This window comes from Triticum aestivum, chromosome 3D (assembly GCF_018294505.1).
Source record: "Triticum aestivum cultivar Chinese Spring chromosome 3D, IWGSC CS RefSeq v2.1, whole genome shotgun sequence".
NCBI lineage: Eukaryota > Viridiplantae > Streptophyta > Magnoliopsida > Poales > Poaceae > Triticum > Triticum aestivum.
The window spans coordinates 434,908,305-434,922,958 of record NC_057802.1 but is presented as its reverse complement, the minus strand read 5'-3'; positions in this window follow the sequence as shown (position 1 = coordinate 434,922,958).

Genomic DNA, 14,654 nt, shown 5'->3' with positions numbered 1-14,654 from the left:
GAGTTGGGGTAGCGACCTGCGCTTTGGGTAACTCTTGGTTGGGCGTTCGAGTTCGTATTCCTCGACCGCCAGGACCTCGGTCCATCTATCTGCTAGCAGATCTTGATCAGCTTGAAGCTGCTGCTGCTTTTTCCTCAGGCTTTTTGCTGTGGCTATAAGCCGGCGCTTGAAGCGCTCCTGCTCGACGGGATCCTCAGGCACGATAAATTCTTCGTCGCCGAGGCTCACCTCGTCTTCGGAGAGGGGCATGTAATTGTCATCCTATGATTCTCCGTCTGCTGCCTGTTCCTTAGGGCTGTCTTGCCCATTCTCCCGCTCGAATCCTGGCTGGAGGGGATTGTCTTCGTCTTCGGCACTATCCGCAGCGTTATTGTCTCTCGTGCCGGTATCGCTGCTTTTGCTCTGGCGGGGCTTAGAGCGGCGCCGATGACGCCGGCTCTTAGATTGCTTCTCGGGGGATTATCCTCCGTTGCCTTATTGCCATCGCTTTCTTTGGGGGTGTTCACCATGTATATATATCGTATGATGAGGTGGCAGTCCAGTGCCCTGTGGGCGGTGGCTCCTCTTCGTCTCCTGCATCGTCGTCCATGCCGTCGATGTCTTCGGAGCCGAAGTCGAGCATGTCGGTTAAGTCGTCGACAGTGGCTATTAAGTGGGTGGTGGGTGGGGAACGAATTTCTTCGTCGTCCGCCTCCCACTCAAGCCGGACATAGTTCGGCCAAGGGTCTCCTGACAAAGAGAGAGATTTTAATGAATTCAGCACGTCACCCAGGGGCGAGTGCTGAAAGATATCCGCGGAGGAGAACTCCATGATCGGTGCCCAATCAGGTTCGATAGGCACGGACGCAGGCGGTTCGGAGCCCGTGGTCGGGGACAAATCCAAGTGTCCGGCAACACAGGCCTCGTAACGGGTGAAGTCAGTATTCGGCTCTATCGTCGCTGAGTGTGCGGCCTCCGTGGCGGGGTCCATCCACCCGTCCACGGACGGCGTGATCTACTCCGGCTCGAGGGCCGAAGTAGCTACAGGTGTGATCTCCCGAACACCGTCTGACAACAGAGCTAAGTCATGCTCATCGTGACTGTGCGGCGCACCTGGCATGGGCTCGAATCCGTTGAAGATCAAGTCTCCGCGGATGTCGGCAGTATAGTTTAAGTTTCCGAACATGACCTGATGGCCAGGGGCGTAGCTCTCGATCTGCTCCAGATGGCCAAGCGAGTTGGCCCGTACGAAGCCGCCGAATACGAAGATTTGTCCGGGAAGGAAAACCTCACCCTGGATCGCATCGTTGCCGATGATCAAAGGAGCCATCAAGCCTTATGGTGACGGCACAGTGGAACTCTCAATGAAAGCACCAATGTCGGTGTCAAAACCGGCGGATCTCGGGTAGGGGGTCCCAAACTATGCGTCTAAGGCGGATGGTAACAGGAGGCGGGGGACACGATGTTTACCCAGGTTCGGGCCCTCTCGATGGAGGTAATACCCTACTTCCTGCTTGATTGATCTTGATGATATGAGTATTACTAGAGTTGATCTACCACGAGATCGTAGAGGCTAAACCCTAGAAGCTAGCCTATGATTATGATTGTTGTTGTCCTACGGACTAAACCCTCCGGTTTATATAGACACCGGAGGGGGCTAGGGTTACACAGAGTCGGTTACAAGGGAGGAGATCTACATATCCGAATTGCCAAGCTTGCCTTCCACGCAAAGGAGAGTCCCACCCAGACACGGGACAAAGTCTTCAATCTTGTATCTTCATAGTCCAATAGTCCGGCCAAAGTATATAGTCCGGATGTCCGAGGACCCCCTAATCCAGGACTCCCTCAGGAACGTGTCACCTTTGTGTGCATAATTCAAATTTGAAATACAAGCACATGCTCTAGTGCATCAAAGTTGGTTGAAAAATCACATGTGTGTCCTCGGATACATTTCTAGGTCCCATGCATGCAAGAAATGGGAATGAAATTCAAACATCTGGGCGTCGTGGCTCGGCTGGAAACATTGAGAAACTTGGTTTTTTAATTCCTGTAAATCCAAAACATGCATGAAAATCATGAAACTTGGCTTGGTCTCATGACATGGCACCAACATGCTGTGGTAATTTTGCTGTTCGATTTGCGAAGGCGCACATATTAACAATCAACAAAGTCATTTTGGAACAAGTGCTGTCACGTTACAATCGGAAACACAAGTATTATTGAAACCGTGGGCGTTCTATTTACCATTTATGTGCAGCCACGTGTCCCTTTTTTTATTAGCTAGGAGGCGCCGTGCAGGGTAGCTATTTGAGTATGGGAGGCGTGCGATCAGACCTCTGCGCGTGCTTATCGGGAGGAGAGCCCTTTGACCTCCATCTGTCGTCCACCTCTCTCCCAAGGTTCCATTAATGGCGCCCGAGCCTCTGCTTAATGGCGTGGCTATGTCTCCCTCGACTAAGATTTAAGAGAGAAAAAAGAAAATCTGAAAAGAAATTCTTGCACGGATCTTGATGTAAGATCCGATGGACCTATATAGCATCTACTGCGACTTATAGCAAGACTGATGAATATATAAGGACGACGACAGTGGATAATAATTGTCTTACATAATTAGGATGATAATTAAAAAAGCCGCATGCGGCTACGCCCGAAGGGCAAAAGAAGAAGGAAGACAACGATCTGGCTCGCTGATCTCTACTTTCTTGATGCGTTGCTGCAGGTCGCGGGAACTAGTCTCCGCGGCGAGCGGCAACGAGCTCTGTCGTGTCCTCAAGACGCTGCTTGAGAGCATCCACAGATTCCTCCACCAGCCTTTGGCACTCGATGCGGAGCATGACATTCTCGTCCATAAGTTTCTTGACAATGACGCTGGTCCTCTTCAACAACGCACTGGTCTCCTCCTGCTGCTCTGCACTTCAGACGATCTTCGCCCTCAACAGGTCGCGCTCGGCCCGGAGCCTCTCATTGCCCTCACTTAGTTGCCGGATGACACCGGTAGCCTGTTCAAACGAGGCTTTCATGTCGTCCTGCAACCTCGCCCAGCCGGAGATCTGATCCATCTGGCTATGGACGATCGCATGCATGCGCCTGTAAGAGTCGTCGTCTGCCCAAGAGACATTTTCCCAGGCCGCCGCGGTGCGGCGGGACATCTCTGCTGCATTCGCGGCGCGGCAGGACATCTCTGCTGCTTCCGCGGCGCGGCCGGAGCAGTCTGCTGCATCGACGGTGCGGCGGGACCTCCGTGTTGCTTCGGCGGTGCGGCAGGACCTCTGTACTGCTACTTCCGTACGACGGGACATGTCAGCTGCTTTCGAGGCAAGGCGGGACATCTCTCGTGCTTCCGCTTCCATGCTCGCCTCTCCCTGGTGGTAATCTCTCAACCCAGAACTCACGTTGGCCATGGCAGATGCTAGGGAAGGATGCTGAATGACTTGTTTGTTTTTGTGGATGAGGAGTTGAGGAGGAATGTGCAGTTGATACGTCTCCGTCGTATCTATAATTTTTGATTGTTCCATGCCATTATTCTACAACTTTTACATACTTTTGGCAACTTTTTATACTATTTTTGGGACTAACATATTGATCCAGTGCCCAGTGCCAGTTCCTTTTCTGCATGCTTTTTGTTTCGCAGAAAATCCATATCAAACGGAGTCCAAACGGGATAAAAAGCGATGGAGATTTTTTTTTGAATATATGTGATTTTTGGGACGAAGAATCAACGCGATACGATGCCCGAGGGGGCCACGAGGCAGTGGGCGCCCCAGGGGGTCAGGCGCGCCCTGGGCCCTCGTGGCCACCCCGTAAGGAGGTTGGAGCCCTTCTTTCGCCGCAAGAAAGATAATATCCGGATAGAGATCGTGTCCAAAATTCAGCCCAATCGGAGTTACGGATCTCCGGTTATAAAAGAAACGGTGAAAGGGCAGAATCTGGAGCGCAGAAACAGAGAGAGACAGAGAGACAGATCCAATCTCGGAGGGGCTCTCGCCCCTCCCACGCCATGGAGACCATGGACCAGAGGGGAAACCCTTCTCCCATCTAGGGAGAAGGTCAAGGAAGAAGAAGAAGGAGGGGGCTCTCTCCCCCTCGCTTCCGGTGGCACCGGAGTGCCGCCGGGGCCATCATCGTCACCGCAATCTACACCAACAACTTCACCTTCGTCATCACCAACTCTCCCCCCCTCTATGCAGTGGTGTAACCCCTCTTTTACCCGCTGTAATCTCTACTTAAATATGGTGCTCAACGCTATATATTATTTCCCAATGATGTATGGCTATCCTATGATGTTTGAGTAGATCCGTTTTGTCCTATGGGTTAATTGATGATCGCGATTGGTTTGAGTTGCATGTTTTATTATTGGTGCTGTCCTATGGTGCTCTCCGTGTCGCGCAAGCGTGAGGGATCCCCGATGTAGGGTGTTGCAATACGTTCATGATTCGATTATAGTGGGTTGCTTGAGTGACAGAAGCATAAACCCGAGTAAGGGGGTTGTTGCGTATGGGATAAAGGGGACTTGATGCTTTAATGCTATGGTTGGGTTTTACCTTAATGATCTTTAGTAGTTGCGGATGCTTGCTAGAGTTCCAATCATAAGTGCATATGATCCAGGAAGAGAAAGTATGTTAGCTTATGCCTCTCCCTCAAATAAAATTGCAATAGTGATTACCGGTCTAGTTATCGATTGCCTAGGGACAAATAACTTTCTTGTGTGACAAAAAGCTCTCTACTAAAACTAACTTAGTTGTGTCTTTATCTAAACAGCCCCTAGTTTTTATTTACGCGCTCTTTATATTCTTGCAAACCTATCCAACAACACCTACAAAGTACTTCTAGTTTCATACTTGTTCTAGGTAAAGCGAACGTTAAGCGTGCGTAGAGTTGTATCGGTGGTCGATAGAACTTGAGGGAATATTTGTTCTACCTTTAGCTCCTAGCTGGATTTGACACTCTTACTTATCGAAAGAGGCTACAATTGATCCCCTATACTTGTGGTTTATCAAGACCTTTTTCTGGCGCCGTTGCCGGTGAGTTATAGCGTGGGGTGAATATTCTCATGTGTGCTTGTTTGCTTTATCACTAAGTAATTTTTATTTGCTGTTCTAAGTTGTTCTCTATCTTTAGTTATGGATATGGAACACAAAATACCAAAAAAATTGACCTCCTAAAACCCTCGATGCTGGTTATGTGAAAAATATTATGTACTACTTTGATAATCCTGAGAAAACCCCATTCAACTTTGTAATGGGAGACACGTTGGATCAACGTGAATACTTTAGGGATTATCGCTTGACTCAAAAAAGGAAACTATTGTGGGATCAAATTCATATGTTGCATTGGTATGCTTGGGAACTATGCTTGAGATATGATTATACTTGTTGCTCTAAGATGAAGGCTCCACACGTTCCCTTTTCATGCAAATTTAATGATAATGAAACCTTGGCTTCTTATGCTAGAGGTATATATGATTACTATGACGTGGAATGAATAGAAGAATTTGTTGCTTTTGAGGGTGCATGTGAAATTAAATCTTTGTTTAAAGAGTTTGAAGATTTTGATGATTCCGTTAATAGACCAAGAAAATTTAGCTATCCTTAAATATTGCTATGAGAATTATGAATTCAATTCCGATATTGATGATTTTATTTAGAGAGTCTCCACTGTCCAAGAAGAGATTAATATTTTGCAGGAGTCTATGGAAGAAGAAATTGATGAATCTGTGAGCTCATTGGATGAAAAAGATGACGAGGAGAGCGAAGAACAAAAGGAGGAAGAACGGATTAGCTACCCATGCCCACCTTCTAATGAGAGTAACCCTCCAACTCATACATTGTTTAATTTCCCTTCGTGCTTACCAAAGGATGATTGCTATGATGACTGTTATGATTCCATTGATTCTTTTGGAAATATCCCTTTTTGATGATGCTTGCTATGCTTGTGGCCAAGATGCCAATATGAATTATGCTTATGGAGATGAACTTGCTATAGTTCCTTATGTTAAACATGAAATTGTTATTACTGCACCCACGCATGATAGTCCTATTATCTTTTTGAATTCTCCCGACTACACTATATCAGAGAAGTTTGCACTTATTAAGGATTATATTGATGGGTTGCCTTTTACCGCTACACATGATGATTTTGATAGATATAATATGCATGTGCTTGCTGCTCCTACTTGCAGTTATTATGAGAGAGGAACTATATCTCCACCTCTCTATGTTTCCCACATGATGAAATTGCAAGGAACTGTTTATACTATGCATTGGCCTTTACTATGTGTGCATGAATTGTTTTTTTATGACATGCCAATGCATAGGAAGAGAGTTAGACTTCGTCATTACATGATATATGTTACTTTGTGCTCACTACTAAATTACAAATCTTTACCAAATATTAAAGGGAGGATTGTTTCTCCACATTTTTTGGTTTACGGTGGGACCCATATAATTTTCGTACGTCGTAGGTGATTCCTTGTGCGGGCGATTTCTCCTTCTCCCGATTCGTTGCTGTAAAAAAAATCACATGAGGCACAGAGACGCAATGGGCCGGCCCATTAGGGTACCAACAGTCCGCGCCAGCAATAAACTCCCAAAATATTTAGAACGGCACAGGTATCGAACCAACAAGCTCACGCTAGAGCGATCAGAATCCTAGCCACTAGACTAAAGAAGACTTACTGTTTACTTAGTTGCGCGATCATTTAAAATGAGCTCACAGTCGCGCCACATATTGAGAGGAAAACTTTTTTTCGAAAAAGTGAATATATTTTAGAACCCCATTTTTTTTGCAAAGTTGTTAATAAAAAATTTAAACTCGATTTTTTAAAAAGAACAATATTTCTCTTTCAATAATTTTCTAAAACCTGAGTATTTTTTAAAACACAAACATTTTTTTACAACTAGGAGGTACTGTTGTGATTATTTTTGAATTTGCAAACATTTTAAAAACATCAATATTTTTGAACTTCAAATTTGAAAAGGCAAACATTTTTTTAAAACATGTTTTTTTTTAAATTGGAGGTACTATAGCTAAATTGTTTTAATCTATATCTATTAATAAAACTTGGCAAATTTTTTAAATGTGCCCACCTGATGCATGGTTTTAGTTCAATTTATTAAACTAGGGATATGGAAGAAATCTTTTTGTCTGTCGCGTCTTCATGTACGACAAGTCTCACTCGGTCCAGTGACTCCCGTCAAAATGCATGAGGTGTCCAACTAAGGTTTCATGGTATATCTGACACAAACTATTCAATTTACATGATGACACGGACATATATAATGTGTTGTGCCTTTCCCTATTATATTACCCAGATGATAAAGAAAAACTTTGATCAACACTCTTGATCTTTGTCGGACACAAAGGCGGTCAATAATCCAGCTATTGGACCTGGCCAACCTGGGTTAGTGACAACTGGTACTACGATCACCAGCGATGAGGACAACAAAGACGACAAGCGGAAACATGTTTCTCGTGTTATACTAAAATGGAGGATGTGGACATGACGATGAGGTATTAGTCATGTTTATTATTTTATGGTCATGAGGGTGAGGTCTTTAGCCATGCTCAGTGGGTAATGGTGTGTGAGGGTTATTTTCTCCCGTTGCAACGCACGGGCATGTTTGATAGTCATTGCTAATTAACATTGGCTTTGATATACCTTGGGATCCGGGTGGATCCATTACTTGAGCACTATATGCCTAGCTTAATGGCTTTAAAGAAAGCGTTGCCAGGGAGACAACCCCGAAGTTTTAGAGTGTCATTTATTTCTGTTGTGTGCTTTTATATAGTTTAAAAACAAAAAAAATAAAGAGGGGAACCTAAAACGTTTTCAAAAAAGGAAAGTGAAAGTGAGAAAGACGAGCATTGTTGAAGTGGGAGCTAGCCTTGAACTTTGTTCATGCTCACGGAAACTTTGTGAATCTTGATTGCAGCAAATTTTCAACAAAAATAATTATCCCCTTGTACAATTCCATTGTATTATAAAAATAATGTGCCAAGATTTGCCTTTAGGATGTTTACATTGCTTGTTGGTTTGTGCCGTGCAGAACAGAAACTTTGGCTGTAGTGCGCGATTTTACATTTTTTACTGGAACGTCAAACGGTTCTGAAACTCTTTGCACTGTCTTTTTATACAAATTGTTTATTTTTCCTAATTTTTGCAGAATATTTGGAGTACCATAGTTATGGCGAATGTTCATATTACTACAGACTGTCCTGTTTAAAACAGATTCTGTTTTTTGATGCGTAGTTTGCTTGTTTTGATGAAACTATCGATTCCTATCAGTGGATTAAGCCATGGAAAAGTTATGTTACAGTAGCTATAATACAAAAACAAAATATGAATTGGTTTGCAACAGTACTTAGAGTAGTGATTTGCTTTATTATACTAACGGATCTTACCGAGCTTTCTATTGAGTTTTGTGTGGATGAAGTGTTCAAAGATCGAGAAGGTCTCAATATGAGGGGAAGGAGGAGAGAAAAGAGCTCAAGCTTGGGGATGCCCAAGGCACCCCAAGTAAATATTCAAGGAGACTCAAGTGTCTAAGCTTGGGGATGCCCCAGAAGGCATCCCATCTTTCTTCAACTAGTATCGGTATGTTTTCGGATTCGTTTCGTTCATGCGATATGTGCAAATCTTGGAGCGTCTTTTGCATTTAGTTTTCACTTTTTTTATGCACCATGCTGGTATGAGATATCCCATGCTTAATTTATAGAATGCTCTTTTCACTTCACTTATATCTTTTGAGTATGGCTTTATAGAATGCTTCATATGCTTCACTTATATCATTTGAAATTTGGATTGCCTGTTTCTCTTCACATAGATAACCGCCATTTGTAGAATGCTCTTTTGCTTCACTTATATTTGTTAGAGTGTGGGCATATATTTTGTAGAAAGAATTAAACTCTCTTGCTTCACTTATATTTATTTAGAAAGTTGACAGGAACTTGTCATTCACATGGTTAGTCATAAAATCCTACATAAAACTTGTAGATCACTGAATATGATATGTTTGATTCCTTGCAATAGTTTTGCGATATAAAGATGGTGATATTAGAGTAATGCTAGTGGGTAGTTGTGGATTGTAGAAATACTTGTGTTGAGGTTTGTGATTCCCGTAGCATGCACGTATGGTGAACCGTTATGTAACGAAGTTGGAGCATGAGGTATTTATTGATTGTCTTCCTTATGAGTGGAGGTCGGGGACGAGCGATGGTCTTTTCCTACCAATCTATCCTCCTAGGAGCATGCGCGTAGTACTTTGTTTCGATGACTAATAGATTTTTGCAATAAGTATGTGAGTTCTTTATGACTAATGTTGAGTCCATGGATTATACGCACTCTCACCCTTCCATCATTGCTAGCCTCTTCGATACCGTGCAAACTTCGCGGGTGCATCCAAACCCCGTGATACGATACGCTCTGTCACACATAAGCCTCCTTATATCTTCCTCAAAACAGCCACCATACCTACCTATCATGGCATTTCCATAGCCATTCTGAGATATATTGCCATGCAACTTCCATCATCATCATATACATGACTTGAGAATTTATTGTCATATTGCTTTGCATGATCGTAAGATAGCTAGCATGATGTTTTCATGGCTTGTCTGTTTTTTGATGTCATTTGCTACGCTAGATCATTGCACGTCCCGGTACACCGCCGGAGGCATTCATATAGAGTCATATCTTTGTTCTAGTATCGAGTTGTAAGTAAATAAAAGTGTGATGATCATCATTATTAGAGCATTGCCCCATGAAAAAAAGAAAAAAGAAAAAAAGAGAGGCCAAAGAAGCCTAAATAAAAAAAGGGGGAAAAGAAGCCCGCCAAAAAAAGGGGCAATGTTACTATCCTTTTACCACACTTGTGCTTCAAAGTAGCACCATGTTCTTCATATAGAGAGTCTCTTGAGTTATCACTTTCATATACTAGTGGGAATTTTCATTATAGAACTTGGCTTGTATATTCTGATGATGGGCTTCCTCAATTGCCCGAGGTCTTCATGAGCAAGCAAGTTGGATGCACACCCACTTAGTTTCCAGTTTGAGCTTTCATATTCTTATAGCTCTAGTGCATCTGTTGCATGGCAATCCCTACTCTTGCATTGACATCAATTGATGGGCATCTCCATAGCCCGTTGATTAGCCGCGTCAATGTGAGACTTTCTCCTTTTTGTCTTCTCCACACAACCCCCATTATCATATTCTATTCCACCCATAGTGCTATGTCCATGGCTCACGCTCATGTATTGCGTGAAAGTTGAAAAGGTTTGAGAACGTCAAAAGTACGAAACAATTGCTTGGCTTGTCATGCTAGTGGGTAGTTGTGGATTGTAGAAATACTTGTGTTGAGGTTTGTGATTCCCGTAGCATGCACGTATGGTGAACCGTTATGTGACGAAGTTGGAGCATGAGGTATTTATTGATTGTCTTCCTTATGAGTGGCGGTCGGGGACGAGCGATGGTCTTTTCCTACCAATCTATCCCCCTAGGAGCATGCGCGTAGTCCTTTTTTCGATGACTAATAGATTTTTGCAATAAGTATGTGAGTTCTTTATGACTAATGTTGAGTCCATGCATTATACGCACTCTCACCCTTCCATCATTGCTAGCCTCTTCGGTACCGTGCATTGCCCTTTCTCACCTCGAGAGTTGGTGCAAACTTTGCCGGTGCATCCAAACCCCATGATACGATACGCTCTATCACACATAAGCCTCCTTATATCTTCCTCAAAACAACCACCATACCTACCTATTATGGCATTTCCATAGCCATTCCGAGATATATTGCCATGCAACTTCCATCATCATCATATACATGACTTGAGCATTCATTGTCATATTGCTTTGCATGATCGTAAGATAGCTAGCATGATGTTTTCATGGCTTGTCCATTTTTTGATATCTTTGCTATGCTAGATCATTGCACATCCTAGTACACTGCCAGAGGCATTCATATAGAGTCATAGTTTGTTCTAGTATCGAGTTGTAATATTGAGTTGTAAGTAAATAAAGGTGTGATGATAATTATTAGAACATTGTCCCATGTGAGGTTATCAAAATAAAAGTGGCCAAAGAAGCCTACAAAAAAAGAGAAAAAAATTAAAAAATGAGAGAAAAGAGAGAAGGGACAATGTTACTATCCTTTTACCACACTTGTGCTTCAGAGTAGCACCATGTTCTTCATATAGAGAGTCTCTTGAGTTATCACTTTCATATACTAGTGGGAATTTTCATTATAGAACTTGGCTTGTATATTCCAACGATGGGCTTCCTCAAATGCCCTAGGTCTTCATGAGCAAGCAAGTTGGATGCACACCCACTTAGTTTCCAGTTTGAGCTTTCATATTCTTATAGCTCTAGTGCATCTGTTGCATGGCAATCCCTACTCTTGCATTGACATCAATTGATGGGCATCTCCATAGCCCGTTGATTAGCCGCGTCAATGTGAGACTTTCTCCTTTTTGTCTTCTCCACACAACCCCCATTATCATATTCTATTCCACCCATAGTGCTATGTCCATGGCTCATGCTCATGTATTGCGTGAAAGTTGAAAAGGTTTGAGAACGTCAAAAGTACGAAACAATTGCTTGGCTTGTCATCGGGGTTGTGCATGATGTGAATATTTTTTGTGGTGAAGATGGAGCATAGCCAGACTATATGATTTTGTAGGGATAACTTTCTTTGGCCATGTTATTTTGAAAAGACATGATTGCTTTATTAGTATGCTTGAAGTATTATTGTCTTAATGTCAAATGATAGACTATTGCTTTGAATCACTCGTGTCTTAATATTCATACCATGAATAGATACATGATCAAGATTATGCTAGGTACCATTCCACATAAAAAATTATCTTTTTTATTATTTACCTACTCGAGGGTGAGCAGAAATTAAGCTTGGGGATGCTGATACGTCTCCGTCGTATCTATAATTTTTGATTGTTCCATGCCAATATTCTACAACTTTTACATACTTTTGGCAACTTTTTATACTATTTTTGGGACTAACATGTTGATCCAGTGCCCAGTGCCAGTTCCTATTTGTTGCATGTTTTTTGTTTCGCAGAAAATCCATATCAAACGGAGTCCAAACGGGATAAAAACTGACGGAGATTTTTTTGGAATATATGTGATTTTTGGGAAGAAGAATCAACGCGATACGATGCCCAAGGGGGCCACGAGGCAGGGGGGCGCGCCCCAGGGGGCCAGGCGCGCTCTGGGCCCTCGTGGCCACCCCATAAGGCGGTTGGAGCCCTTCTTTCGCTGCAAGAAAGCTAATATCCGGATAGAGATCGTGTCCAAAATTCAGCCCAATCGGAGTTACGAATCTCCGGTTATAAAAGAAACGGTGAAAGGGCAGAATCTGGAGCGCAGAAATAGAGAGAGACAGAGAGACAGATCCAATCTCAGAGGGGCTCTCGCCCCTCTCACGCCATGGAGACCATGGACCAGAAGGGAAACCCTTCTCCCATCTAGGGAGAAGGTCAAGGAAGAAGAAGAAGGAGGGGGGCTCTCTCCCCCTCGCTTCCGGTGGCACCGGAGTGCCGCCGGGGCCATCATCGTCACCGCAATCTACACCAACAACTTCACCGCCGTCATCACTAACTCTCCCCCTCTATGCAGCGGTGTAACCCCTCTTTTACCCGCTGTAATCTCTACTTAAACATGGTGTTCAACGCTATATATTATTTCCCAATGGTGTATGGCTATCCTATGATGTTTGGGTAGATTCGTTTTGTCCTATGGGTTAATTGATGATCGTGATTGGTTTGAGTTGCATGTTTTATTATTGGTGCTGTCCTATGGTGCTCTCAGTGTCACGCAAGCGTGAGGGATTCCCGCTGTAGGGTGTTGCAATACGTTCATGATTCGCTTATAGTGGGTTGCTTGAGTGACAGAAGCATAAACCCGAGTAAGGGGGTTGTTGCGTATGGGATAAAGGGGACTTGATGCTTTAATGCTATGGTTGGGTTTTACCTTAATGATCTTTAGTAGTTGCGGATGCTTGCTAGAGTTCCAATCATAAGTGCATATGATCCAAGAAGAGAAAGTATGTTAGCTTATGCCTCTCCCTCAAATAAAATTGCAATAGTGATTGCCGGTCTAGTTATCGATTGCCTAGGGACAAATAGTTTTCTTATGTGACAAAAAGCTCTCTACTAAAACTAACTTAGTTGTGTCTTTATCTAAACAGCCCCTAGTTTTTATTTACGCGCTCTTTATATTCTTGCAAACCTATCCAACAACACCTACAAAGTACTTCTAGTTTCATACTTGTTCTAGGTAAAGCGAACGTTAAGCGTGCGTAGAGTTGTATCTGTGGTCGATAGGACTTGAGGGAATATTTGTTCTACCTTTAGCTCCTCGTTGGGTTCGACACTCTTACTTATCGAAAGAGGCTACAATTGATCCCCTATACTTGTGGGTTATCAGCAGTCATCTTGGCATAGTAGTGTTTATAACCGAGTACTAATACGCTCCTAAGTGGGAAACCAAATAATCCCAAAACACTTAGGCGCGGTGCAGTAACTTCTACCTCGTTTCTTGTTTCTTGACATATCAACCAATAAGAGATGTGGGTGTGCATGCTTTTAATGACTTGAGACTACCAAACATGACATGCAGTGGTTAGTTCATTGCATGCAATGCTATTAATTAGCAAATAAACATTAAGTTTTCTCGTTTTCCCCTCCTCCTTTGTCATGGTGACGATGAAGGGAGTAGGTTGCGATTGGTGTGAACAGGTTTGCAATTAAATATTGCTTGGTAGTAGTAGTAATTTGGAATGTGACGAGACGCGCTCAAAATTTATTGACGGTTTAGTTTCGAAGTGCGGCACTATTCCTGGATGGCGTAAGGTGGGCACGTGTTCTCGGCCGTGGTGTAGCATATGCCATGGTACTAGTTCTTTTTCTACTGCTGTGTACGTGCAATAACTGGCACCGTCGGATACATATCTTACGCTTATTGGGGCGTTCGACAGGAATAGCCTCGTGACGAGCTATAGACTAGTTTTTTTTCCAGACGCATTACACCTATCTCTCGGGACTTCTCTCACGCACCATCTCTAGCTCCCTAGGTCAATGCCACCCACATACACTTGTACTCTGAGTTTAGTACGTTATACAGGAAGAGAAGAGGTGCACACACGCACTCATCCTCTCTCACACACGCATCAGTAGCTACGAATTGTAGTGTTCTCAACCATCCGATAGGCTCTATCATAGGTTTCACGTTCCTCCTTGGCCTTGAGATAGTACTAGATGTCTTCATTTATTACTTTGTAGACTCATTTTGCATTGGAAAGCGCTATGTGATGGTAACATATTATGTTACTCTATTTGCCTCTTTCCTCATTAATTACTTGCCACCTCATCATTTTTGCTTATGTGGCATCTATGTTACTACCTATATTACTCCCACTATGACCAGCCTTATGCGCAGAGAAATTAGGATCGGAGGGAGTACTACTAGTAGTAGTACTACTTTGATGTGTCGCGTCAACTCGCACAAGTATGCAACACTTCCTAAACAAACAAGCATATAAGCTGTTATACTTACTTCTTATAAGCTGTTATACTTCTTACCCAAAGGATCTTTATACTATCCAATAGACACAAAAATATCTGTTCGACTGTTGGAAATTACTTTAACTGTTGATCTATGTCGA